At 37.6% G+C, this 14,329-nt stretch overlaps 1 pseudogene; it reads right to left on the reverse strand.

Moving 5' to 3' along the window:
* Window positions 1-378: 378 nt before the first annotated feature.
* Window positions 379-7,593, reverse strand: LOC109678993 (uncharacterized protein C2orf78-like; annotated as a pseudogene).
* Between the last annotated feature and the right edge of the window lie 6,736 nt (window positions 7,594-14,329).

The raw sequence follows: 14,329 nt of genomic DNA on the forward strand, positions 1-14,329 counted from the left end.
AGCAACCTGTATAATCTCCACTCTTTTGATCTTCTATACCTAGATCATATTCCTTCCTCTTTACTCACTTATCCTTCTTCCCCTGTTCTCCCATCCAACTTTCAGTTCCTTTGGTCATATGTAGACTTTGATCCCCAACTCTTCCAAAGAAAACCACAGGAAGCAGAATCTCAATGCTCCAAAGGCCTCTTTATTGCGCATCTACTAATCTATGATATTGCTTAAGTTTTTAAAATACATTAGAATAATTAAAATTCAATCTACATTTTTATCTAAAAGATTTTATATATTTATATCTATATGTTTACCTAAACCTATATATATGTATATGTAAAAATCATTTGGCATCTATAGTGGTACTAACAATCTTAGCTGCTCTTACATTACATAGCCATAGTATAGAGAAATTTCCAGTTCTTTTTCCCTCTGTATGAAAAACTGCAATTTTCCCAAAAAAGGGTATTTGGCAGCATGCTCACGCTCTTGCTGAGCCTTCCTTTTCATGGCCTCACGCTCTGGCCGCTGCTCTTTTGTGATGGGGCTTGACATTACTGGCTCAGGAACATTGGGCTTCCTCCATGGAATTGGTTGCAAGCTGAAATCTTGCAGTAGAAATTGGGTTTGAGGCTTAGGTGGTGGCTGGAACTTGGTCACAGCAGAGGAAGCAGGGTCCCACTGGAAAGAAGTGCAAGATGATGTTTTGTAGGGTGCAGGTAGAGCAGAAGCAGACTGAGATACACTAGGATGGATAGACTCGGTAAAACCCAGTAGTTTTGCATTGGTTGAAATTGGCCGAGCTGGTTTGGGAGGACCAATCAAAGACATGTTGGCACTAGCTTGTTGAAATGAATTGACTGCCTTAGATTGGGCTGTGTTACAATTAGGCCGGACAGGGTAAGATGCAGTGGGCTTACATAAAGGAAGAGACTGTGACCTACAAGAAACAGGTCGAGGTTGAGGCTTGTCCAGCTTTGGAAAAGCTAAAGGTACCAACTTGACCTTTCCAGGTGGGGGCAGCTCATACAGTGATGGAGATAGATATTCACTGTCAGCACTGCTATCTTTCTTTTGGGCTTTGGCTTGAAATTTTTTAGGCCCTTTGCACTCATGTGGGGTATGCAGCTGCGACATGATAGCTGGAGAATACTTTGAGCCTTTGGTGGTGCTTGAGTTTCCCAGGGCCTGACAGGAAGATGGCCCAATGTTCTTATCATTCTTATTCCCCAGTGCATGAAAAACCTGCACTGAGTCCAGCAGGTACATGCCCAGAGAGCTTCGAGGCTTTTTAAAGTTCTCTTGGCTAAGCTCAAATTGATTTCTGTTGCGCTTTGCCTTGGGAATGGTTGTTTTCTCTGACTTTCTTTTGTTCCCTGTCTGCTTACTCTCTTCAGATTTACTGGAGATGTTTTCACTGATCATTTTATTCTTTTCCTGTCCATGGCCTTTAGCTTTGCTGACCCTGTTGGATGTGGCTTTTGGAGGTTTGATGTGAAAATGGTTGGCTGTGTTCACAGGAGGTCTGTGACTGGATACAGCAGTGCACACAACCACTTCTCCCTCCAGCAGGCACTTTGGGTTCTGGTGCTGAATTTTGGCCTTTGGAACTTCATTGGTAAGTTCAGTCACTCTATCCTTTTTTCTGATTAGGCCAATGGGATCCTTTATGACACTGGACTTTTCTACCTTGATGTTGTTTGTATCATTGTCTTTGATGGCTGTGGGAACTTTGGATTGTTCAAGACCTGTCAATGAATTGAAAATGGGCAAGAAGTGAATATCTTTCACCAATGTAGCAATGTTTGCAAGACCATGGCTATACTCAATCCCATTTTCAAATGTCCCTTGGTCCTGAAGACTTAGGCTGTTATTTCATGAATTGGTATTTTCAGAAGCAGACTTTCCCTCTTAGCCCAAAAGGTTAATGCAGGCCAGAAGTTGGTGAATGTCAGGAATTTCTAAAGGAGTACATGAGGAGTGTGATTTTTGATTGGGATCTAGTAGGCATCCAGAGGCTTTGAAAGCTTGGTTTTAATTTCAACCAAATTCTCATTGTCTATTTGTTCTGAGTATGGGGCTGGAGACAGGGCAAGATATTGGTAGAACTTTGGACTGGAGCTATTAATGAAATGTCTCCATGTTCATGTGGTGGGTTACTCTCAAGTATCTGAGCATTTATACTACCACAGAACTTGAGGAATTCTGGAGTTTGTGGAAGACAAAATGTCTGGCTTGGAGGTTGCAATTCTAGAAAGTCTCCATCCCCATGGAAATTTCCATCACTAAAAAGTAGTCAAGAAGAAGTCAGTCCCTGGTAAGTAGGATCTCCCAGCTACACACTAATAACAGCAACCAAGCCCCTGTCAACAGTGAACAAAACCTTTTTATTGACTCTTCTTAAGACCATGGATAGGATCCTGTGTTAGGAGAGAGGTGGTTATTGCTTGAGTGGCTACTGCTGGTCTTTTGATGTAATTTTTCTTTATATTTCGTAGGATTGGTATAAGCTTAAAAAAGTGAAAGTCATTTTTAAAAAGATGAAATGTTTTGTGCTTGGGGTGTGGCTTAGTAGTAGAGCACATGCTCACTATGCTCTTGGCCCTGATTTTAATCACAAGCACATAATAATGAAAACAATTTTTTAAAGACTAGAATTCTCATAGATGGTACACTCATTTCTCTCTGCCCTCCTTGTGAGTATAAGAATATGGTAAGCCATGGACTAGGAGATAAAGTGGAGTTCTTCCTTATGAAATACACAAAGAAGGACATGCTCTGTATGCACTGAGATCCTTTTTACAGTATTACATAAAACAAGGAAATTAAAGAAAATTAAACTGAACATGAAGGTTTGGAAGTGTTTTCTAAAGATACTTAAAGCAATAGGTTAGGGAACAGAATTAATTACAGTGTAGGGGGCTTTCCAGGGCATTAAGGCCTCATTCAGTGTGCTTCTGGGGGACTCTTAAATGCATCATGGATGACCATTACAGTGTTCTGCATTTCCACATTTATTTATTTATTTAATTTTTGGTCCTAAAAATGTGGGGACCTAAATTTGTGAGGCATGCACAGTACCACTTCAGAGTTGGCCTCAGCCCTCCACCTTATATAGAATGTGAAACTTCAGAGTGCTGAGTGAGAACAGTGATTGAAATCTCAGGACTTGGACTCTTCCTACCTGTGGACTAACCACCACTCATCTGAAGAGTTGGCTGTCCTTTTGAATGCTAATCATTCTTTTCTCTTTTTGACCTTTGTACTCACCTTGTAAACTCCTTTCTGTGATGGATTGAGCAGTCCCAGAGTGGAAGACTCCAGAAATGCAAATTGATGTTAGGATGTTGGTACCATCCTTTAGTACCATCACCATTTCTGTTTGAGGGACAGAGGCCCTACCCCCTTCATATGAAACTGTGCCATGGGATTGCAGGCTGGAGACAAGTTCTAGAGATATCAGAGGCCCCAATATGTTTTGATTATAATAATAGACCTCACTTCTTTCCTGGTAGGGAAATGACAGGCTATGGCCTTGATTTGGAATCTGAGGTGGTGCAACTTTAACAAAGTTGGCAGGCAATGATGGATACAGGGGAACCACTGTGTTGGCAGCTGAAGTAGAGATCTGGCTCTGGGCAGTAAATTGAGATGACATGGTGATGCTAGAATGTTTGTAAAGGTAGGCACTACCCATGAGTGACTGGAAAGAGGTGTCAGAGACTGATGGCTCTACCCATGCTGGAGTGATATCTGGACCAGAGTCTCTGGAGAAGTTATAGATTCTTTCTGTTAGGGAAGTGGCATTGCTCAGCATAGGAAGTGAGACCTGAAGAGAATTGTCAATTCCAAGTAAAGGTGGATTTTGGAAATTTTCTGTAGGAAGAAAGAAGATGATGAAAACTGGTGAGATTGACAAACTCTCACTTTATTTGCTGAGCAGTTTTAGCTTAAGGTTGTTGTAAACAAGAACTCTCTAATACCATTACTCACTGAGATCCACAAAATCAAACAGCTTAGGATAGATGTAACTGGTGAAGAAGTTTAGTCTTCTTCTGATGAACTTCCTTTTTCTAATTTGGGTACAGAAATCCCAAAGTGGCTGGTTTCTACATTGTCCCTTGGCTAAAAGCATCCTTCTCTTTACCTTTTTTCCTTGAGCCTGCATTAGTACAATCTCATAGCTATGTTCTAGAATTGAAGTATTTAAAGACTAAGATATCCTTAGAGAACTTCTGATCTTATCATTTTACAGGTGAACAAACTGAGGGCCTGAGAGGTCAGACCTATGCCTTCAAGTTCCCCCATCAAGATCTCCCTGATGCTGGGAGCTGGTAGCACAGGCCGGTAATCTTAGCTCCCCTTGAGGAAGAGATTAGGAGGACTTGGTTTGAAGCCAGCCCAGGCAAGTAGCTCGCAAGACCCTTTCTCCAAAATATCCAACACAAAAAATGGCTGACACAGTGGCTCACTTGGCAGAGTGCCTGAATAGCAAACATGATGTCCTGAGTTCAAACTCCAGTACTGTAACAAAATATCTCCTTGGTATCTGTATCAGGTTAGAGAACCCTACTCTCTTACCAGGATTCTGTCTTTTGAAAAAACAACAAAAATCAGGTGAAATAGAGCTTTTAATAATTGCTTCTTGTTTTCTTAGTCATTAGAAACTAGTATTACTAGCTAGGTCATGACTCAAGCCTGTAATTCTAGCTACTTGAGTAGATGAGAACTAGAGAATTGTTATTTGTGACAAGCATAGGCAAAAAAAGTTCATCAGATCCCGTCTCAACCAATTGAACATGCCTGTCAGCCTAGCTATGGTGGGAAGCATGAAGTAGAAGCATCACAGTTCAGTCCAGCCTATGGAAAAAGTGAGATATATTTAAAAAATAACTGGAGTTAAAATGGCTGGCAGTGTGGATTAAATTGTAGAGCACCTGCTGGAAGTCATGAAGCCTTGAGTACAATCCCTAGTACTTTCAAGAATGAAAGACAGGAAGGAGGAAGGAATAATGAAAGGAAAGAAGGTAATGTATGCTATTACTAATTTTACTTTACTGTCTCATTTTCTTTGTGCAAGTCACGTGTCATTTCATAGAGTTCACTTACAACACAGACCAGCTGGTAAATGTAAAGGGTCATTGTTTGACCTCATAAAGCCTTAGTTCTGATCCTAAGTCAAAATGATTACCTGAGAGTTAGTTTCTCAAAAAAATGCCTTTTGGGAAAAATTTTATTTAAACTTTCTCATCCACAGGTGTCATGCAGTATTATTGAATTATTATCAATAATTCATGTATTATTATTGAATATTATTAGCATTCAATAATAATAATGGTAACTAATCCAAGAATAAAAGTGACATTTATATGTGATTTGTATGGAGGAATACATAGTAAGCTCTGCAAAGACAAACTACAAAAAACAAAAAAAGAATAAGTAGATATTAATGTAAATTTGGATATGTAGTCAGCATCAAAGTTGCCTAGGCTGGCCTTAAACTTACAATCTTCCCCCCCTCAGTCTCTGAATGGCTAGGGTTACAAGCACCAACCACCCCACCTCTATTTCTTTTGAATGTATTTCTAACCATTACATGCACACAGAGAAACTATATCTTTTAAAAGGGTGTAACAAGCTGATAAATGCAGCAAATGTAAACATTTGGAGAGTCAATAAATAGTGGTATGAATCTGGGTGCATCTGTAGCCCGAGAACTGTGGAATGCTGAGGTGGAAGGGTTGTTTGAGCCTGTGTTTGATGTCAGATTGAGCCACATAGCAAGACATCATGCCCCAATCAACAAATAAAACAAACAAAATAAAATGGTATAAAGTTGAGAGTAAAGCAATAAATGTAAAGGAATTATATTATGGTGCTCATTCATATTGTTTTAAATATTATCCACCATGTAGTAGATATTAATCCTACTAGCAGGTAGTTCAATTAATGTAGTCACATAAAAATCAGAAAAAAAAAACACTTAAAAAGTGTTAAAAAAGAATTATGAATGTTTTTATATTTATCCTCAAAAGCTAGCTAATGGTCATCTTCAACTTACAGGAACATATACCTAAAGTCTGAAAAAATTACCACTAATATTCAACTAATACAATGAAAACATTATGGGTAGGGTTTCATGAAATATGAGCTGAGGGCCATATAATTGGTAAACATGCACTCTGTCCTTGAGCTACACCTCCAGTCCAAAACAATTCTTTTAAATGTTGAAAATCTGAAAGATTTCACCATACTGTTATAAATGTGGAATTAGAGATGTGCAGACTGACTTTTTATTCTAAGAAAGTTCTTTCTTTTGATTCTTGTGTCTAAAAACTGTTACTGACTATTAATAACTATGTATTCTGTTTTAGGAAGAAAGTTATTGGGCTGGACGCTCTACTGGTAACATTTGCCTAGCAAATGTTAGACTTTGAGTTCAAACCCCAGTAGTGTAAAAAAAGGAAAAATATTATTGAAAAGATAAAAAGTAGCTTTAACTTGAAACTTTCTTCTGATTCAGGTTAGATTGCATGATTTTAAAAAATCCATGTATTTTAATAATCAGAATGAAATAGGACACTGATAATTCTGTTACACCAGCCTTGTCTAGAGCTCCCTTACTTAGTCTGTTTATTGGAAGAATCATTCTAAAATACATTTCTAAAATGTTCATTTTCAAAACTGTCAAGTGTCATCTGTGTCCAGAGTCAGTAGAAGCAGTTTATTTTGCTCTGAGTAGATTTCACTCTATGCTTTTTGTGTGTTAATTTAAAAATTGTTTGTTCTCTTCAACATTCTGTCCCAGACCATCTCTTTTTTCTTGAGAATGTCTCCTTACTCTGCATCTCTCTCATTGTTAGGTTTTTTCCTTCCCTCACTTTTATATTTTCTTCACTCCCTTCAGTTACTCTTAGCTTATGCTTAATGAAAACAATCCCAAACTTCTTTACTCTAGAAAATCTTCCCTTCATATAACTCAGTCTTCTCATTCTTTCTTTCCTATTTTTTCTTTTCACCTAGTTTAAACAGAAAATTGCAAAACCCATGAATAATTTTGATCAGTGTAAATTTGAAATACTAAAGTGGAAATATTAGTGGAGGGAGACTGTTGTAGATGAAACATATTGGAATATAGTGCTAGTTTTTTAAATACCATCCAGTTTTTTCTCTAGTTCTTTTGAAAGTATCAGTCTCAAGAAGTCTCTGATTTCACTATTCACATGCCCTTTAGACTCAATATTAGAGGAGAAAAAGGAACAGAGCATGGGCAGAACATTATCCTCATGTAGCAGATGAGGAAATATTTCATGAGAGGGTATACTATCTGTCCAAAGTCACATACCTAGTAAATGTCAAAGCCAAAATTGAAATTATGCTTTAATTCAATTCTTTCCCCATTATTCTAAGCTGTTTTGACTCTACTACTAAATTTAGGGTCAGGGAGGAAATCTATTTTTTTCATTAGTTTTAAAAAAGATGTTTTTAGAAAATATTTATTTCCTTACCTGACATGGTCAGAGAAGAGTTAACATCAACTGTAGATACAAGAAATGGGAAGATAATATGTGTCTGGGTAGCTGAAGCTGAACAGTGCATGTGTCAAGTCTGAAGGACACTTGTAACTGATCACTGGTCACTTGCAGTGATTCAAATTTGTTTACAGACAACTCCATGGAAACCCCAAGATTCTACCAGGTGGCAGGAGGCTTGGTGGGAAAATGATGTCATAAGGTTGGCAGTTTAAAGGTATGAAGTAGCCAATAGCAAGATCAGATTCCCAACCACAAAGCAGGATTGGTTGGAGTTAATAACAGTAGAGCTCCAACAGCCTCTTAATGACTGAGCTCTGAGGAGTTGAAATCCTGAAAGGCACACATGATAGTCTGTATTTAACCTTTTAGGAAAATCATCTCAACGTTTGTTGTAAATGTTCATTAATAAAGTTATTCATAATTTTATATTTTACATTCTAGCACACACTGTAATTATATATAGCTAATATCCTTGGGGAGGAAGGAAAGACACATTGAGGTTTAGCAATTATAGTTATTCTGAAACTATTTCAATTGACTTGAAATTGAATTTACTGGGTAAGGAAAGGATTAAAGAGTCCTTTTTGTAACTTTGTTTAAGTGTATGTATGGTGAAGTTCACTGAGTGCTCCTTGTAGAAGTGATATGATCCAAGGTTCTTCTCTTTTAGTTTCTTCTTTCATGGCCTATGCTGGGCCTGGGCTAGGTTGGACTTGCACTTTTTTCTTTCCTTCATTGTGAGAATTGTTTGCTGGATAAGCCTTGATTTTGCAGTCTTATTGGTATGGATGCTACTTCCTGTGAAGTTTCAGAAGCAGGGGTCTTCTTTTCTGAGCCACAATGATTTGAGAAATGGACTCTGCCCACTAGAAGCAAATACCAGAGAGGCAAAATATCCAGCTGACTTTAACTCTTTTGGAGTTTGGTCACAATACTTTTATCTGTAATTTCTTGTCCCTAGCTGTTTGGGTCATGCAGACATCCCACACTCTGTTTCTTTCATTCATGAGAAGCATTAAGTTAGTTTCTCTCTTTTGTAACAAGCAAAACCATCGTGGCAGTTACTCTAGTATCTTCCCCCTTGAAAACAGTCAGTATAGAATCTTGGGCCTCTTGCATTCTGTCTGCCATGCTTGGGTGCAAGGTCAGGAAAAATAGAGAGATGAATAATTTGAGAAAAAAGAAGACATTAGTGGAGCACAGTAAAAGTAAGAAAAAAAAGATTCATGAGAATTTTTTAGGTTCCATGAGAAACAAATCTACACAACTTGACCTCATTTTGTGTTAACATAAAAGTTCAATATTTTTTATGTGGCTAAATAATGGAGAAGTTGTTTTGAATTCTGTACAATAAGGGGAAATATCTTTTTAAGTAAATATTTAAGATTTTGTTTTATGTCACATTGCTCATTTACATCATTCATTACTATGTTTGTATACCATAGACTGCTTTTAAACTTTGTTTTTTTCTACTTCTTTATCCTTGTCATATTTTTTAGGAATCCACATTGTTAAGACACATTACAGATTTTCTCATGATGATTATTTACTTTTTAGCTTTACTAACTAAATTGAACTTAAGAATTTTATGGAAAAAAATAATAAAAAAGGCATGTGGAAATGCACATTAGTGAATTAAATGTGCACCCAAACATAAGGAACAGAGTTTTTCAGTCAGCTCAGCTTGATCTGGATTGCCTTTGCTTTTCATACCCTGGTTAGTGATTCTCTTTTTGTAACTACAATAGACACCTAAATATACTCAGAACTGTAGTTTTAGTTCAATAACTAACTTTCCTGGCCACCCTGCTTTCAGTTACACAAATTGAAAAAAAAAGACATTTTTTTCTCTTCTTTCTCATTGCCATATCTCCCCCTCAAATCATTCCACCATGTGAGAGAATGTCTTTACATTTCCAAGCCACATCATCATGCTTCTCTTCTAATTCCACTGTTCATGTGAGTGTAAGAACATAAAACCATCATCAAAGGTAGGAGCAGGTCACATAGTTCTCATTTTGCCTGGCAAAAAAATGCCAGAGTTCAACCACCACCCAGTCCTGTGCAATCTTTCATAAAACCCCAATTGAATAGGCTCAAGGGGATGGAACCTATATTCAGTCTTGTATAGAATGTACATCAAACTCATTCACCTTCTTTACTTCCTTCTTTTATAATACCCATCCCTTAGTTTGACCAGTTTATCATTCCTGTCTTTTGTTGTTCAGGTGTGTGTTCATTGTTTAGTGGGAATTTTGCCTTCATATTATATCTTTACAAGTATTGTGATTAAGTCAGTGTACCCCTCTTCCACTGCAGTTGCACACCTTTCCCCCATCCTGTGCTGTTTAACAGTTTTCAGCATGTTTCTTTACATCTTGTTCCTACACAGATGTGATGTTTTTCATTATTATTTACTATCTTTCTTTCTTTACCCCATCCCTTGGTCTCCTAACAGGCTAACTTTGAATACATGCTTTGTATATATTTCTATGTATATATACTATTGCTTGTATTTTTATTGAGCTTTCATTACACATATGAGAGGAAAACTGCAGATATTAGCTGACTAATGGTCACTTAAGATGATGTTTTCCCATTCCATCCACATTCCTGAAAAGAACAAAATTTCATTCTCCTTTATGGTTGAATAAAACACTATTGTATGCAAACACTACATTGTCCTAATCTATTCATTAGTAGCAAGGCATCTTGGTTGTTTTCATAGCTTAGCTATTGTCCATAATGCTGCAATAAACATGGGTGTGTAGGTGTTTTTATTGTAACCTGACCTATATTACTTTTGCTATATCTCGTGGAGTGGTTTTGCTGATCAGTTGACAGTTCTATTTTTGATTTTTGAGGAGACTCCAGACTGATTTTCATGGTTGTTATACCAACTTACATTCCCACCAACAGTATACGAGGTTTCCTTTTTCTCACATTCTCGATGACATTTTTTTATTGTTGTTGTTTGTTTTCTTGATGATAACCATTCTAACAGGAGCGAAAAGGGAAATCTTAACATGGTTTTGGTTTACAATTCCTGTGTGGCCAGGGATATTGAGCATTACTTCATGCTTTTTAAAATTCATTTATTCACATGTACTTATATTGCATCATTTCCACCCTTCCCCCCTCAGTTCCAGACAGGTCCTGTTCTGCCTTTATCACTAATTTTGTTGAAGAAAAGACATGAGCATAATAAGGAAGACAAAGTGTTTTTGCTAGTTGAGTTAAGGATAGCTATACAGAGAGATTCTTAACATTGCTTTCATCTACCCATGTGTTACAACCCATGTTGATTCATCTCTAACTAATCTTTATGCTAGTTCCTAATTGCCTTCTTATAATAACCTCTGTTGCTTTATGGTTTCTGTATTAGCTCCTCTGGAGTGGGGATGTCCAATGCTTTAATATTGTGGGTCTTCTACCTATTCCTCTGTCTCCCATATGTGTTTTCCCCTTGTCTTGTGATCCAAGTCCAACCACATTGCTGCATTTTCCCAAGATCTAATGTCTGCATATGAGGGAGAACATAAGATTTTTGGTCATCTGAGCCCAGCTGACCTCGCTCAGAATGATGTTCTCTGGTTCCATCCATTTACCTGCAAATGATAAGATTTCATTCTTCTTCATGGCTGAGAAAAATTCCATTGTGTACAAGTACCACATTTTCTTGATCCATTTGTCTATAGTGGGGCATCTTGGTTGTTTCCATAATTTGGATATTGTGAATAGCACTGCAATCAAATGGGTGTACAGGTGCCTCTGGAGCAAACTGTGTTGCAATCCTTTGGGTATATTCCCAAGAGTGGGATTGCTGGGTCATATGGCAGGTCTATGTTGAGATTTTTAAGAAGTCTCCAAATTTTTTTCCAGAGTGGTTGCACCAGCTTGCATTCCCTCCAGCAGTGGACTAGGGTTCCTTTTTCCCCACATCCTCACCAACACATGTTGTTGTTGGTGGTTTTGATGATGGCTATTCTAATAGGGGTGAGGTGGAATCTTAGTGAGGTTTTGATTTGCATTTCCTTTATGGCTGGAGATGGTGAGCATTTTTTCACGTGTTTTTTGGTCATTTGGATTTATTTTGAGAAAGTTCTATTAAGTTCAGTTGCCCATTTCTTAATTGGTTCATTGATTTTAGGAGAGTTTAGTTTCTTAAATTCCTTGTATAGTCTGTTTATCAGTCCCTTGTCTGATGTATAGCTGGCAAATATTTTCTCCCACTCTGTGGGTGGTCTCTTCAGTTTAGAAACTATTTCTTTTGTTATGCAGAAGATTTTTAATTTTATGAAGTCCCATTTATTCATCCTTTCTCTTAGTTGCTGGGTTTCTGGGGTTCCATTGAGGAAGTCTTTGCCTATACTTCTTAGTTCCAGAGTGTTTCCTGCTCCTTTCTGTACTAACTTCAGTTTCAGGTCTGATATTTAGGTCCTTGATCCATTTTGAGTTGATACTAGTGCAGTGTGATAGACATGGCTCTAGATTCAGTTTCTTGCAGGCAGGTAACCACTTTTCCCAGCAACATTTGTTGAAGAGGCTGTCTTTACTCCATGGTATATTTTTGGCACCTTTGTCAAAAATGAGGTGGGTATAGTTGTGTGGATTCATATCCAGGTCCTCTATTCTGTTCCACTGGTCTTCATGTCTGTTTTTGTGCCAGTACCATGCTGTTTTTATTGTTATAGCTTTGTAATATAGTTTGAAGTCAGGTATTGTTATACCTCCAGCATTGCTCTTTTTGCTGAGTATTGCCTTGGCTATTCGTGGTCTCTTTTGTTTCCAAATGAACTTTAGGGTAGATTTTTCAATCTGTGTGTCAGAAGTTATTGGGATTTTGATGGGGATTGCATTAAACATGTAAATTGCTTTCAGTAGTATCACCATTTTTACTATGTTGAATCTACTGATCCATGAGCATGGGAGATCTTTCCATCTTCTGTAGTCTTCCTCGATCTCTTTCTTCAGGAGTTTGTAATTCTCCTTGTAGAGGTCATTCACATCCTTTGTTAAATTACTCCTAGGTATTTGATTTTTTGGGGGGGCTACTGTGAATGGAATTGTTTCCATATATTCCTTCTCAGTTTGTTTGTTGTTGGTATATAGAAAAGCTAATGATTTTTGTAGGTTGATTTTGTATCCTGCCACTTTACTGTAGCTGTTTATGGTGTCTAAGAGTTTTTGAGTGGAGTTTTTTGGGTCTTTAAGGTGTAGGATCATATTGTCCACAAATAAGGATATTTTGATAGTTTCTTTAGCTATTTGTCTTCCTTTTATTTCTTCTTCTTGCCTAATTGCTCTGGCTAGGAATTCCAGTACTATGTGGAATAGGATGGGGTAGTGGGCACCCTTGTCTCATTCCTGATTTTAGGAGGGAATGGTTTCATTTTTCACTGTTAAGTGTGATGTTGGCTGTAGGTTTGTCATAAATAGCCTTTACAATGTTGAAGTACATTCCTTCTGTTCCTAGTTATCTTATCATGATGTGATGTTGGATCTTGTCAAAGGCTTTATCTGCATCTATTGAGATGATCAAGTTGTTTTTGTCTTTGCTTCTTTTGATGTGCTGTATTAAATTTATAGATTTGAGTATGTTGAACCATCCCTGCATCCCTGGGATGAAGGCGACTTGGTCATGGTGTGAGATCTTTCTGATGTGTTGTTGGATTCGGTTTGCCATTATTTTATTAAGGATTTTGCATTGATATTCATTAAGGAAATTGGCCTGCAGTACTCTTTTTTGGAGGTGTCTTTGTCTGGTTTTGGGATGAGAGTAATATGGGCTTATAAAATGAGTTAGACAGTGCTCCTCCCCTTTCTACTTTGTGGAACAGTTTAAGGAGAGTTGATATTAATTCATCTTAAATGTCTGATAGAACTCAGCAGTGAATCCTTCAGGTCCCGGATTTTGCTTTTTTTGGGAGGCTCTTGATAGCTGCTTCTATTTCTTTTTGGGTTATAGATCTATTCAGGTGATTAATATCCTTTTGGTTGAGATTTGGGTGGTTGTAAGTTTCTAGTAATGAGTCCATTTCTTCAAGGTTTTCAAATTTAGTAGAGTATAGGCTCTCAAAGTAGTCTCTGATGATTTCCTGGCTTTCCATGGTGTTTGTTGTTACCTCCCCTTTGGCATTTCTGATTTTACTGTTTTGGATTTTTTTCTCACCTCATTTTAGTCAGGTTTGCCAGGGGTCTGTCAATCTTATTTATTTTTTCAAAGAACCAGCTTTTTGTTTCATTGATTCTTTGTATTTATTTGTTCCTATTTTGTTAGCTGTTTACAGGCAGAATCTGGGTGACCAAAGCTGTGAAAGATGAGGAGACTACTGAGTCCTGCTCAATAGCCACTTTAATGAAGCATACTACTGCATTTATAAACTTCTTTTACACAGAGAGCAATTGGTCAGAAAAAGCAGCCAAAGATTACATGTCAAGGTTACATTAGTACAGGGAAGCACAGTTAAAATTAACTCTTTCTTATGTCTCCTTTAAAACAGTAATAGAAAAGCAGGAGAAGCACACGGTCAGCATAACTTTCTTATTTACATCTGAAGGACATGAAGCCATCTGGGAACCTTGAATACTGTTTTTCAGGACATGTGGCTTTCTCACAAACCCAGATAGCAACTCACATAGGCACAGTCTGGTCTTAGATTTTTACTTCAGTTCCTTGAAGCTTCCTCACAAGGCCAGATGCCAACTCACACAGGCACAGTTTGGTCTGAGACTTTTGTCCCAGTTCCATGGAACTTTCTCACAAGACCAGATGCCAACTCATATAGGCAAGGTCTCAA

This window comes from Castor canadensis, chromosome 15, assembly GCF_047511655.1.
Source record: "Castor canadensis chromosome 15, mCasCan1.hap1v2, whole genome shotgun sequence".
NCBI lineage: Eukaryota > Metazoa > Chordata > Mammalia > Rodentia > Castoridae > Castor > Castor canadensis.